This window comes from Cololabis saira, chromosome 6 (assembly GCF_033807715.1).
Source record: "Cololabis saira isolate AMF1-May2022 chromosome 6, fColSai1.1, whole genome shotgun sequence".
NCBI lineage: Eukaryota > Metazoa > Chordata > Actinopteri > Beloniformes > Belonidae > Cololabis > Cololabis saira.
This window is the reverse complement of record NC_084592.1, coordinates 8026175-8041677: the sequence shown is the minus strand read 5'-3', so window position 1 is coordinate 8041677 and position 15503 is coordinate 8026175. Positions and strand designations below refer to the sequence as shown.

General features: G+C 45.4%; 1 protein-coding gene across 1 annotated transcript in view; it reads left to right on the top strand.

Annotated features, from left to right (window-relative positions):
• itgb5 (integrin, beta 5) overlaps nucleotides 1-15503 on the top strand; it is a 63179-nt gene that overhangs the window by 27576 nt on the left and 20100 nt on the right. The gene's annotated exons all lie outside the window — the stretch shown is intronic.

Here is a 15503-nt window from a genome sequence, read left to right as displayed (position 1 = left end):
TGTTTAGTGTCTGTGGAGCATCTTGGAAGAGAGTTGCGGGATTGGGACCTCAGCCGGTCAACAACATTCTCTTCCTCCACGGCAGTATAATGGCAAAGTGATTCAGTTTGTGTGATGATGACAATGATGGATTTGCATCTAACTTTTGGTCAAGTGGCCTATGAACTGTCAATTATCCATCAAGCTCCACAATTATCACGTTAACAGTAAATCAGATAGATTTGTCTAGGACAACATTTCTCTTGCGGGACGGGAGAAGACACGAAATCAATGCATCTCTATTATTGTGCGGGCATTAATTCTCAGAGTTTTGCGGGTGCGGGCGGGAGTGGATATAAACACTGCGGGAGCGGGCGGTAATGGTCAGAAATTCAGCGGGAGCGGGAGCGGGATGAAGAAAACAATCCCGCGCAGGGCTCTAGTATGAAGCTCTTCTCGGAAGCATTTATTACTTGGGTACTGTCTACTGGAATTCTTGTAAATATTTGGGATAAATTCAATTTGTATAGGGATCATGGTCTCATTATTTCCCATGCTGCCCCCCGCCCCCCCCCACTAAAGCATAAAAATGCTGCTGTTAATCAGAAGTTCCTGTGCTGGTGCCCACTCGGACTTCTTGCCCGTTCTGGTTGGTGCCGCTGGAGCCCACAGAGCTCCGAGTTGCATGAAAAGGCTGGTTTGGCTGAGTATCTGTATCCAACAAGCCGAGCCTTTTGTGTTCCCAGAACATTGGGTTCAACACTGAGGAAGGGGGGGGGTGCACTGGCTCATCCAACGGTTGTTCCTGTGAAACCACAGAGACTGCTTTGTGGCGGTGGGGCCAGTTTTGGCGAGATCCCCAAACACAATGCCGGCCTGTATTTACCAGAAAGAACAGAGCTGTTTGATGCAGTTTGCAGCAGAGCTGGATGACTGTTTTTACTCATCGTCCATTAAATGTTAACAGTCCACTACCTCCTGTTGTTCCTCGCCTCTCTCCTCCTCTCGGTGTGGAACCATAATGAGTTGCTAATGACACCAAATGCTACGCCCCCTCCGAGTCTGCCAGTTAATTACTGCGGAGGGGCCTGTGTAAACCGCGTTGTGAAAACAATTAACGGGCGGGCTGGCCCCCTGCCGGGTGGGGGTCGCTGGCCTGAAGGGTGAGGGCCTCCTGGCCGCGTGTCCGGCCCGGACCGGGTGGCCGGGGATTGCCTGGGTCGCGGTCCGCCGCCGCGGGATCCCTGGCTGCTTCTTTCCGCGCCGTGGGGGCCCCGCCCGCGGGCCCCCTCGGCCGCCGCCGGGTGGGGGGGGGGGGCCTCGCAGGCGGTGGGTTGCCTCCCTCCTACTTCTCCCCTCTGTGGGGTTGCCGGTGGCCTGGGTTCCGGGCTCTTCCTTGTCGGCCTCTGGTCTCACGGGTGGCGGGGTTGCTCCCCCCCCTCCCCCACTATAGATACACTTCAGGTGGAGCTTTGTTTGGTTTATTACACACATACACACACACACACACACACACACACACACACACACACACACACACACACACACACACACACACACACACACACACACACACACATATAGTAATTTAGTCACACGCATACACACACACACACACACACACACACACACACACACACATGCATGATCATATACATACACACACACACGCATAGACATACACACTGGCTTGTTCACCTGCATGCTGGCTCTCTAGTTTTTGGGTTTAGGTAGCGGTAGCGATAGCTTAGCTCAGACTGCGATCAGATCTCAAGATTTAGGTCGATTGCTGTTCGTGTTTTGGATGGCTCCGTGCCGGTTTCGTGCTTTGTTTGTGGTTTTTTTTTTTTGTTGCAGATTTCCAGTGCTTGACGTGTGTCTCCGTGTGTTCCTGCTTCCTGGATTGGCAGTGGATGTCGTCACCACCCCCCCCCACCCCCTCCCCCCCCCCAAAAAAAAAAAAAAACACTGGGTTTGTATGTGTATGTTTATGTATGTGTACGCATATGTGTGCGTATATATATGTATATATTACATATAGTAATAATGCACATATATACACTTTTGGTTTCTACCGTCATGGTATCAATCAATAATATGTGTGCAGACAAGGTGAAAAAAAAAAAAAAAAAAAAAAAAAAAAAAAAAAAAAAAAAAAAAAAAAAAAAAAAAGAAAAAAAAAGAAAACAATTAACGGGAAATACTGTTAAAGCGCAAACCGAGTCTGCTAAAATCTCCAGTAAGCTGTTTTAAATCTAGAGACTGACGGCAGACTTTACTGAATTATTGAGTGACTTTTTCCTTCAAGCCATTTAATTTACTGCTTAAGCAATGGCATACCTTTCTTAAAATGACAGCTAGACCATCTGAGGAATTGGTTTCATTACAATTCAAGTCAACTTTGAATCTCTGAAAGTCAGGAAAAGCAGAACAAGGGAACCTGTTAGGTTTTAGGTCAGTCGCTTTAGAGCGCTGCCCAAGTCTTTGGCAAGTCTCTCTCCCATATATTTTTTTTTGAGTCATTACTTTATTCAGTCTCCGACTTGCTTCTGTAATTCTGTGAGCCAATTTCATTATCGTTGTGGTGTGACGTAGTGATACGAATGTTATGTTGATATGTCGGAAGAGATCAAAGTTACTTAAGCTGACTTTAGCCTAGTGATGCACCGAATGTTCGGTAACCGAAATTGTTTGGCCGAAAATGGCAAAAAAACACTTTCGGTGTTCGGTGGAATAAGTGGGGAAAAAAACGAACAATTAATAGTGGCGTGTTTAGATGACGCAATCAAACAGCGAACAGCTGGAGTGTGCAGTGTTAAATGCAGCAAACATGTCAGCATGTCAGATCATTACTGGGATGTGGGAAAAAGCAGAGGACACGAGAAATGATCCAGGCTGAGTTGGATTTGGGAGAGCCGCTTGGTGATGGAGACGGTCACGGGTCACAGCGCAGGAGATCGGGGAGAGAACCCGCAGAGAAAAGGGCCCGAACTACCGATGCGGTGGAGAACCCTCACTGTCGGATATGACGAGATCCTCCAAGAAAATAACCAGATTTTTACAATTATTATACAAGGCTTCAAATTGCGGAGATCAGCCCCGCCGTGACCCGATTAAAGGAGCCGTCTGTAAGAAATGTCCAAAACTGGTACTGCAGTCACTTTCAAAATATTGTTGAGTGGCTTGTACCCTCCCCCTCCTCCCCCCGACCAGAGGTTGCCAGGTAGGCTGCAGAATGCAGCAGGAACGTAGGCTGCCATGGCTGCGATAATTAGAGCCGAGCTGGCAACCCGGATGCCGAAACAATACTGACTTGGTGATTGGGAGATAGGTGGAGGGTGGAGCTTCAGAAACAATACTGACTTGGTGATTGGGAGATAGGTGGAGGGTGGAGCTTCAGAAACAATACTGACTTGGTGATTGGGAGATAGGTGGAGGTGGAGCTTCAGAAACAATACTGACTTGGTGATTGGGAGATAGGTGGAGGGTGGAGCTTCAGAAACAATACTGACTTGGTGATTGGGAGATAGGTGGAGGGTGGAGCTTCAGAAACAATACTGACTTGGTGATTGGGAGATAGGTGGAGGGTGGAGCTTCAGGCCAAAACAAAAAATGACAACATAAACATCAGTTGAGGGCTGCAACTCCTCTTTTTAAACTGGAATATCCTGGCTTGAGTGCTGTTGTCAGTGACATAAGTATTGGAAATGAACATGATTTTTAAATGTCTGTTGACATATCGGGGTCATTTTATGATTCGTTTTATTATTGCTCTTACATACAGCTCCTATAATTGGATTTGAACGGGAGAAAATGAAAAAGGATTATGAGGAAAAAATAATTACAGTAAGACAAATTGTGACTGGTGGGTATTTCACTGCACCTTTATTTGATTTATGCAATGGTGAAAAAATTGGCAATATAAATTAAAAACTGCAAAGAACCATTGTTCGGTATTCGGCCAAGTGTTTATTATTATTTTCGGTTTCGGTTTCGGCCACAAATTTTCATTTCGGTGCATCACTACTTAGTTGGGATGTTGCATCAGCCAATAGTTGGGAGGGGAGATAGCAAGAGCCAGACGAAGCTTCTTAAAAGTAAGACATAATTTCATATCAGTTTCCAGCTCTACAGTGAGTGGTTGGCGGTCTCTTGTCACAACTTGGCTGACACTTGAATCACCACGTTATTGCTGATGAGCAACTGACATCGCATGTGGTGACATCACTGCCGGGAAACTTCAAATTCAAAGCCACAAGGACTTAATAAGACCATTTTAGATAAATGTCTAATGCCACCTCAGATTTTGTTTTTCTTTTATATGTGGCTGGAAGCTTAAACATGGGTTGTAGTACTCGTATACACAACACGTCTGCCGGGGTTTTTGGGGGGCTGGGGGTGGTTCCCTCTGAAGAGTTTTGGTTAGGCGTTGGTCTCTGTGATGTCCTAAGCCTAAGTGCTCGTTCTTAAAGAAACGTTTATGTGTGTTTCAATCCGAGTCGATGACCTTCCTGCTCAAGAATGTTGCTTTTCTTACCAAAATGTCCCCATCAAAGTGTTTTTGGCGGTGAGAGGACCTTGGGTTGCCATGGCACAGTAGTTTTTTTTTTTTTTTTTGTGGGGGGGGGGGCAAAGACTGAAGAGAGATTGTTCATCAAAAAACAAAACAAATCTGCTTGTCTTCATTTGGAGCCTCTTTGTGATTCTGGGTCTTTGATGTTCTGAAATAATTAGACTTCTGGAGTTGTGCATTGAGCAAAGCTCCTTTAACGGCACCAGAGATTAAAATTACATGTCTGTAAATGAGCAAAGTGTGGCAGATTTTGAGTTAATTAATTTCAGCCCGAGGCCGGAGTCTCTCTAATATGCAAAAATCAAAGATGCTGTGGCGTCGCGACAGGCAGCATGAGAGCAGCCTTGTGTTGGACTGGAAGAGCTGCTGGGAGTCTCGCAGGACATGTTGGGTCAGATGTCTTGGACGGGTATTGATGCTCTGAATATCCCGGTAACCGTATCCTCACTATCTGCACAGCCAAGGACGAGTTTCTTTGTGATGATTGACAAGCAGAGACTGATATTTGCATTAGAATCCAGTGGCTAACTAATCCTTTCAACCAACATTGCGAGGAGGGAAAAAACTTGACTCTGCTTCAGTATTAGGATTTTCACAGTTATATTAATGTTTTTTCTTAATTCGTGGGCAGTGAATTCTGTTTTATATTTTGTTTATCAAAGTCTCGTGGAACTGTGAGGCTCCACCTGGTGGCAGAGTCAGATACTACAGCAAACCTGCAGTCATTTTACCTGAAAACGTGATGCTTTTCTGTCTGAGTTGCAGTTCATTGGGATAGATGCAGTTATTAACCCCCAGAAAGTGATTAACAGCTAATATTTAACATCTGCAACAAGAATATCAGCTGCTTTGTCCATGTCTTCGTTATCTGCCATGAATATCATTGCGTTCCTCCGTCTCTTCCTTAATGAGGCCTTGGTAAATGTTGCCTTCCTCGTCCTCCTGCCCCCCTGACCCACATTTCTCCCACAGCTGGTTTTAAATAATGATCTCAGCGCTCAGCTGGCTCCAGTTGCCAGAAATAGCATGTTCCTGCTTTCCAGACTTACCCAAACCTTCTTTTGCCCCATAAATAAAAGTGCTGTCCCAACGCTGCATCCTGCAGGCGTCTGTGTGCACACACGCATGTGCGCGTCCTTATAGGGTAAATGGGAACATGTGTGTTTTAAGCACGTTCGTGCAGAGCACAGCCGAGAGGCCGGACTGTACTGAGGGTTCTTTCTCGCAGGAGATGTGCCTTCAGGCTCATTCTGGCTTTTCAGTGAAAAAAACAAGAAAACATTTCCTGAATTTTTAAAGGATGACAGAAAACCTCGTTGGTTTAACAGTTAAATCGTCATATGTGCGGCTTCAACCCAAAACTCTCACATTTTTAAGCAGATTTAACATCTTTTCTCTGCGTCGTGGCTCAACAGATTGGTGCAGACCTTGAAGACGAGATCATGTGGTGATCCGATCATCTGAACCGGGTCCATCGAGGCTGGGAAACGTCTAAAACATGCAGGACACTGGATCCCAGGGGCCTGGATTGGCAGAAACTGGGCTTGTGGCTCATGAACATGCACAAATTCTCTTTAACCTTTGTGCCCTTTTGCCCTGAAAAAACAACAAATCCTCTCTGAAGTTTTAAGGGTGATGTCTCTTTTAGATATTTATCCCAACTTTATAACGCCTGTGCCAGGGTTTCAAACTAATGAAGATATTATTATTATTAAAGAAAACCGTTTCCTCTAACATGTGACCCGCCGACCTGCTGGAACGGAAATGGAGACGTGAGGAAAACTACTGAAACCGAGCCTCCACACGCTCCCGACGTCCGCAGGCGGTGAGGTTATTACTCAGCTGTGAGACGCTGGTAGATCTTGAAAGAAAACAAGGTCTCAACAGTAGCAGCGGGATCGTGTTCGTTCTGCTCACGGCAACGACCGCAGGTCATTTCTGAACCAGTCGCTGAAGATCTTCTCCTTTTGTGCATGAACTCCCACACAAATATTGTGTTGGTTATTCTCAGGACGCACAAAGGGAAAATAGTTTCAGATGAGTTTAAAATGAGTGAACAAAGTAATCTGAGGATCACCTGACACCCTCAGGTAAAACAAACATGGGAGGACTCCTCCCCCCTCTCCTCTCTTTTTACTTGGAGACTTGACTAAACTGGACCGCCGCAGAAATGTGCTCTCTTAAATAAAATAAAAACCGATCACTCTTGGAGTGCTTTAATAAAACAAAGCGGAGCAGATAGTTGTACTTAAAGAGTTGTTGGGGTAAAACTGGAAACTCAGCAAATGCTGCAAATGTGAAACTGAAGATCCCATCGTCGTCTCTGTTTATATAATAAAGTCCGTGTTGGAAGTGTGCCGTTTCCAGATGAGCTGGAAATTCAAGACATGAGCCCAGGAGAAGAAGAGTTTCCTTGGCAATCAGGAGCTGATGTCCAGGAACCACTGGAGAGGCCAGTTCAGCCTCTGTGTGGTTCCTGAGCACGACGAGTCCCCGGAGGTGACGAGTCCCCGGAGGTGACGGTTCCAGCACCTGGATTTGGACCCTTGCAGCTGACTGATGCTGTTCGGACTGGGATTCAAGCAGAGTTGCAGTTGCTTTCCGGATGATGCGTCACGCTGTGATGCTGCAGCGTGTCGAACGAGAGCGCAGATAAGAAAATAAACAGAGCGCTCCTGAATCCAGGAACTGCAGGGTTTTTCTTCACTGCTGGGAAGAAGTTGTTTTCTGAAACAGCACAAACACCTCATGTGATGAGGTGAAGGGAGTTTCACCATTTAAGATGGTACATCACTTAATTTCTTTATATTTATTATATATATATATATATATATATATATATATATATATATATATATATATATATATAAATAATAAACAATGAATCAAAGCTGTATTATTGTGAACTCTTCTTCTTCTTATCAATGCCGTTTAAAGTCATTGGCCAGCGTTCCATCCAAAAGGCTTTAAACCCGTTCCAGACCGTAGTTGGCAGCCACCTAGTAAACATTTTCCGTTAACTGTTTTAGTTGCTTGGGACCAAAATGGAGAGAAAAAAACGCTGGATTCTAAATGAATTCCATAGTTGTGAAGGTTCGGGATATTTTTATAGGTCCGGCTGGAAGAAAAACATCCCAGAACTCGGTGGAAACGGCTCCAAAATCAACAACAGACACACACGGGGGGGAAGTTGAAACCCTGAACAGGAAGTCTGCAGGTCTCCAGCACAAGAACGTTTTTATTTACACCCATTACAAAAGTCGTGACATTACAGGAGCCTTATCATTGTAAGCTTAAGCCTTATTAAACATTTTCTGAAGCCAGAATTCTCACTTATGACATACCTTTTTCCTGCGGCCCTGATCATGCTGCATTGGGCAGGCATCCATGATGAGCTTCATGTGTGACGTACATCGTCGTCATAGTGCACCACTGCTCCCCCTAATGGACCTGAAGTAACTGCATTTCAGCACAACGGATCCGTGGTCAAAATTTCTGAGGAGCATCTTAGCAATAACACGTGTGGTGGAACACAACACGGACACACTTACTTGGATACCTAACGTCAAGTTAGACGGCGAATTACATCGTAATGTAAAAGTAGCGATCGCCTAGGGGTGGGCGATATGGCAAAAATATCATATCACGATTCTTTTAAAAATAAAATCAAGATTTCGATTTTATCAGGATTTTAATTTGAAAAAAGATAATTGGAAAAGCATTTACGGCTGGACATCTACCGCGGGTCAGCTACTTTAAGCAGGCGTTTAAACCCCTCATTTTTTTACCGTCTAGAACGGTACCATGTCCTTTGCGAGATAAAAGGTAACAGCTTCTGTTACCTCTTTCCATCGCTTGCTTGACTTGTCAAACGCCTGTTAATGTTGTCTGTTTTGGAAATGTAGACGTGAGGAAAAACCACTGAAACCGAGCAGGCTAGCTGCAGCCTGCGGCGCCGCCGGGCCCCTCGCTGTTCGGCTCTCAGCAAACTGCTCGGGGTGCTTCCTCTTCAGGGGAGAACAGATCCATCGTGTTAGCCCCCGACTTGCCAACGATTTCCGTGGAAACTTTGCAAATGACATTTGCTTGAGCTCGATAACTTGCAGAAACTCAAAACCAATTCCATTAAATTGAGGTGGATTTTTTTTTTTTGCGACCAACTCCGTTTGGCTTTCAGCCATCGCTCTCTATGTGCTACTACTACACACACAAACAAGGCGGGTAGGAAAGCGCGTTGCTGCCTGTAATCCGCTATGATTGCTCGGTCAGGTTGACGCAATTTATTGAATGTGTCTGAGACGATCCTACGATCTCTGCAGTTTGAAAGATCATCTTGATCTTAAAGGGATTGTGACATGAAAAACACATTTTTCTTGATTTTTTGTGTTTTGTTGGGTGTCTTGACATCAATTACACCCAAAAAACAACGAACTTTTAACATTCAGTGTATTGTGTGCTTTCTGGGATTTTCCGCATAACTATGCAAAAACGGCGCATGTGGTTTGGTGGCGGATCGTTACGTAACGATCCGCTAAATCACCGCCCCCTCCACCCAGCTCCCTGTCTCCTCTCCTCTCCAGCGCACCATAAAGGCTGATTTATGGTTCCGCGTTACACCGACGCAGAGCCTACGGCGTAGGGTTACGCGGCGACGCGCACCGTACGCTGAACCCTACGGCGTAGGCTCTGCGTCGATTTCACGCGGAACCATAAATGAGGCTTAACACGGAGCTGTTGAGCCTCTTTTGTTCTAATCACTGGAGGAAAACTGCTAAGAAGACCCGCGGCCACTGACTGGACTTAAGATAAGGGGACAGTGCTGCTTGCATGCCTTTATTTTTGTGATTGTTTGCTGTGGACTGTCTGCTTCGCCCTCCTGCTTTTCCGTGCATGCTTCGCCTGTCGCTCCGACGCCGCTGTGAGCGTATGGCTGGAGGAGGAGGTTTGGAGGAGGAGCGGAGCAATGATTGACAGGAAAGGGGGGAAAGGAAGCATTTTTCACGGTGAGAGTACTAGAGTGAAGTTTTTCTTGTTACACTCTTTTAGACACATTTGAGGGATGTTGGCCAAGACTTTTAATAGTGTTAAAAGCATGATAAAAATGATGTCACAATACCTTTAACATACAACACGTCTTTGTTATCAGTGACATCAGTGGCTGATGTAAAAGAAAATCAGGAGTAACTCCTTTGTTCTGACCCTGAGCACAGATATTTCCCAGGTATCACACGTCAGGTTGAGGTTAAAACTAGCAGCTGAACAGCAGAGCAGGTGGAAGGACGTTAACTCCCACCCGGTACCAGAGCCTTGTAGATGGTTGTGCACGTGCTCCTTGACTGTGTGTACTTGGAGAAAACCAGGATAATCATAACGTTCTTTCTTTGGTTTGGGATGTGAAGTGCTCACCCAGTTATTGTCAATACTGGTGAGTTCTGACGGAAGAGACCAAGGCGTCCTGTGAGTCAGGTGTTCAGCAGAATCCAGAAGTGAACACTGTTTTCATGGCTGCTAACCACTGTTGTCTGTCAGGTTTGTGCTGTTCACACGAACGTTGATCCCCTGACCCCAGTCCTGGTGCGTCGACTCGTTCAGCCTTTTACTGGCCCAGTAACACGGCCCGACCCAAGAGGAAGTTCATGGGTTTTCACCCGCAGCCAATCACGCACAGCAGATATTGGCTGTTTATTTCTGATGAGCTGCTCTTGGCTCTGCTTCAGGAGAGAGAGGAGAGAGAGCTTGTCTCAGCCTGCACATTTTAACTACGTGTCTGAGCTGTTTTACCTCCAAGGAAACATGTACGGTTCTGGTTTTGTTGTAACTGGTCTGTAAAGGGAACTAATCAGCCAGGCGGCAGACAATCAGACAGAAGTAGCACATAAAATGAGTGTTGTTAGCATATTAAACTGTCAGTTTGTGATGTGTGTTTGACATAATCGGTAAACACAAATGTGGCTCAGAGCTTCATTTTTAGGATCATTTTGCTAGGTGTGTGTTCCAGTTTGATGTGTGACGAAAGTCGGCAGTGAAGACATGATCATCCACAGCATGGAGGCTTTTACAGCACCAGTACCCGGAGAGAGGGGGGGTCTTAATCCAACCCTTAACACCTCATCAGCCTGCTGAGCATGCCCAGTGTAACAAAGTCCAAGAGGTTGAAAATAAATCCCGTAGAGCACAAAACCTTCAGCTTCGGATATCTGGTGGGGGGTAAAAATAGAAGATTGTTTTTAAACGGGGACAATACCGTAGACATCTTTCCTAACAGAATATTAGAGGGTACGTGTCACTTTCAACAGTTGCAAAAATACATAAAAATATGTCATCACGGGAAGGGGGGGGGGTAATACATTTTGGAAGATAGTCAGGGATTAACGTGATGACGACAAAGCGGCGACGTAGCGTGGAGGTAAACGCGTAGATGGCTGCAGCTGAGGATTAGCAGTCATTCATTCACAGTTAAAGATTCTGACTTAGGCCACGTTTACACGTAGCCGGGTATTTACAAAAACGGATATTTTCCCCTCTACGTTTTCAAAAATATCCTCGTTTACACGGACTCGCATGAAAACGCTGTTAACGTTATGCCAGCCAATCAGAATCCTGGAAAAAACATCAACAAATGACACGTGTAACTTCCAGGCTGATTTATGGTTCTGCGTTACCAACGCAGAGCTTACGGCGTAGGGTACCCGGCGACGCACACCGTACGGCGCGCATCGCCGCGTACCCTACGCCGTAGGCTCTGCGTCGATTTAACGCGCGACCATAATTCAGGCTTTACTTCCAAGACGGAACGAGAGTCTTTTATATAGAATATTAAACAGGTAAAATACAAGAAAATATTGACGGTGGCCAAACTAATTGTAAACACAGGTCGCACACATGACGCTGGTGAGTTTCTGGTGCATAATGTGACGTTCTGAAGCTTAAATCTCCGTTTTCCTCCGTTTAGACGCAAATGTGAAAACGGAGTTTTTGAAAATCTCCACTTTGGCCGGAGTTCTCAGAAATGATCGTTTTTGGGGGCTTTGAGTTTCATTTTCGTGTAAACGAACGGCTAAAACGCATGAAAACGCCTCTGTTTTTGCCCCGTGTAAACGGGGCCTTAGTCTGCAAACATTGAATAAAAGACCGCACTCAAATCATTCCTTTGTAAGGTAGATATGTTTGCTGTTTGGCCAACATGCTATGGGGAAAAAGTTTAATTTACTCTTCTCCACAAACTCTCTCGTTTCCAGCGCTCTGGGTGCATCACCTCGTCCGTTGCTCTGATTGGTCGAAGCGCCAACCAACTGGCTGTGAAGGATGTTTGATGTTTCATGGGTATAACCCACATACTCATCCCACAGCTGCATGTTCCTGACAAATGTGGCGCCATTTAAAAAGGAAATACTCCACGGAATAAAGTTTATTGCAGAGAAGCATCGTTACAACAAAGAAATAATCCACCAAACACAAATTTCCTCTCTTTTTGTGTTAAGTTTAGAGGTGGATCTGATCTGTCGGCGTTACATGATATAAGAAAAACTTGAATCTACAAGGAATTGAGTGATGTTCTCCTGGAAACGATGAAGCTGTTAATTTAGTCCATCTGAAAGTGGCTTTGCTGTTTACAGAATTAAAGATCAATTTATGCAGATTTACTGTCTAAAAACATCTGATGCCAAAAACTTAAGTTTGTTCAGTTTTGGAAAACTCAGATGAGTTTCAGGAGGATTAATGACTGTTTGTTATGAGGTTAAGCTTCCTTGCAGACAGTTGCCATCATTTGAAGAGCTTTACCAGAATAAATCAAGACCTCTGACGCAAAGTTTTCTCTAATCTTTTCAGTAGTCGTTATTCCCAAAGCTCACTGGCGCGCACGTGAAAGCTCCACATCTGCGCCTCACTGAGTCGCCTTGAAGCTGCTGCTCGCTAACAGAAGTTGTCAGCATGGTCACAGATAAACTTTAATGTTGTCAGGGCTGGCCGTTTCCTCAGTGCACGTTTCACTTCTCCCTCCTGGTCAGGCGTTTTTGCTGCCATAAGCACGATATTGTCACAAAGACCTTTTTTAGATGTGATCATCTAAGATTTAAGGATGTTGGGCGTAAAACACACATCTGCCTTTTTATTTTGACTTTCATCTCCTCGCCTGGATGAGTGCTGCTGTTCTGTGCCTCCAGATAAGCTTGTTTTGTTTCTATTTCATGAGTTTAGTCTCCTCCTTATCAGAACAGACTGTTTTCCAGCTTCAGCCCTGAAGCAAGATCAACCATCATTCCTCCTTAATGACACAAAATTAGATGGACAGCGCATCAACTTTAACCGCGTCCCCCGGGGAACCTCAAACATGCCTTTAGTTGTGTAAGACGCTCGTCTGCAGTCGTAGTCGTGAGCTCGTGGGGGGGTGGGGTGGGTTGTGCCGCATCAGCGCTTTGGCGGCTTGCAGACTTGCCACGTTTAGAAAAGCTGCCATCACCGCAGACTTGCTCACGAGATTTCCCCGCTGCTTCTGCTCGCGCTTCCTCTGACTGACATGAAAAGCGCCTCCTCTGGTTTCCAGCCTTCTCTTGGCGGTTGTTGCCTTGACGGGCAGAAATTTCAGCCGAGTAGTTTTGTCAGACCCGAGCACAAGTTGGCATCTTTTTCCAATCCCCTGAAGGCTTATGTGCATCAATCTGGCTCTGAAATATAGTTGAAGCTTATGTTTAATTAGGAAATGATCCTCATTCCTCTCTGCAGCCTTGAACTTTTGAGGAGGCACGGCTTTTGTTGAACTTTCACTGCGTCTTTCTTTTTTCTTTTTTTCCTTTTCATAAACACAAAGTGAGATTTGCACTCTGGGTTTGGTCCAAGTCCATAACTGAACTGTAATCTTATCCTGCCTCTCACTGTGTAATTAAGTGGAGGCTTTCATGGCGATATTGTTGCTGTCAGTCGGAGGCCTGCAGTCATGGTCAGGGAGGGGCGACGTGGAGGATCTGTTGGGCCAGACAGCTCTGAAATTAATGCACACAGTCTGTCATTTGTTGGCTTCGTTTAAATACGTCAGACTGGAGAAACCACGCCGCCTGCGCCATAGGAGACCTCCTTCAGCTAAAAAAAAGGACTCACAATATATTCAAATATAATCTCCTTTGTGTTGAGAATAAGTCTTTAAAATTAGATCACGGGCAGTGTCTGAAACATTTTTCTCAAATTTTCGGGGGGTTTTCCCCTCCAAATATAAAAGGGATTTATTGACACTGGGGAGGTTGTTGGTCAATGTTGTTGCTTGGAATCTGTGTCATTATTCATCATATTTTATCTCTTGTTAGCTTATTTATTTATCTTTAATTTGAACCAATTGAATATTTTAACTTGTTTGTGAGCCATTTTAAACATTTTTTAGATTAACTTGTCTGCAAATGTTTGTATCTTAAGCGTTTCCGGGTCTGTCTCCTCAACATTCTTGTTCATAGCGATGAAGAATGAGCTCTCTTTTTCATCGACCTGAGCTTGAGGAAAAAGCAGCAGTTCCCTAACTCCTTTCCTGTTGCTATAGCAACAGGAGACTGCTTGTCCCCCATCTTATCTAGATGTAATAGCAGGTCATTACTCTGGTCCCATCAACAAAGCTGAGCTAATAATCGGTGCCGGCAACTGTCAGCTCGGTCTGTGCTCGACATTCACGGCCATGCGATCTATGCTGCGATGCAAAGTGAAGCAGACAGCCTCCCTCCTTCAGGCCTGTAGCTCCGGATATCCAGGCTAAAGACGCTGTCAAGTTCATGCCAATTACACGTGTCTGTTAACCTGACCTTGTACAGAAGAGCAGCAGCACACCTGGAGGGTTTGCAGGATAGAAGTTGGAAGTCGACGTTCTAGCACTGCTGTGGTTTCCCGGTTCAACGCCGCTTGTATTGTTGACTGAACATTATTAAAGGATAAAACTGCAGGTGTATATGGGTAATTATCGCATTATAATCACAAATTTTGCTGGATTGAATTGTATTTAGTTAATTTATGGCTGGTTATGACCAAGAGGCGATATTCCAGCTTCACGCAAAATTTAAGAGAAGTTGCAGTTCCTTCACTGACCACTAGGGGCCTTCAAACGTGTCCAGCTTCGCTGCAGACACAAACACACTTACAGCCATAGTCTCTGTAGCTAGATTTCACGCCCACGACGGCTGTAAAGAGGCTAAAGGTAAAATGATATAAAGCAGCACATTTCTGTGTAAATGGGGGCGTGGTCTTTTGATGACTGGCACAGCCAATGATGAGCTGTCATCGCTTTAGCTTCTTGGCACTTAGCATTGTCTGGACATCTGAGCCGTGAATAAATCAGTAAATAACTGATTATCCAACCAACTTAAAAAAAAAAAGAAATACCAGACTTTCTTTTTCTTTTTTTCATATTTTTGTACCGACATGACTTTGAAGGGTTTACACGAGTATGTAGTTCAGGACTTCACAGGAAATGGAGCGTCCCCAGTCACAGACGGTCTCCTCCTGACTTTCCTCTTTCACCCAAACTCTCCGTCCCTCGGAGGACCTCTGCAGCGCCACAAGCATCCCAGCTATGCAGCCAGTTTTTTCATGAGAGCGGAATATAGGGCACCGATTCAGAGTGTAACCGGATATGTCGGAGGTTAAAGCCCCGTGTTTTCTTTCCACGCGCACACAAACACGCCGCGACCGCTGGGACTCTCTCCGCTCTCTGCCCACCGCTACAGGAAGTGTGTGCGCACGTCTCTCCGCTCTGACAGCGGGAAGGAGTCGGAGCGTTTTCGGCCCTCCGTCCAGCCGCCCTGCGAGCTGCTACATCACATCGCTCTGCATTCCCGATGAGGGTGACTGAGTTCAGTACGATGACCCCCCCCCCCCCACGGCCAGGCAGATGATTCCTTCAAACCAGATGAAGACTCATCTGAAGTTGAAGCACTGCTGCTTTTTGTTTTTCCTACAAGTGGAGATTTCTGCCTGA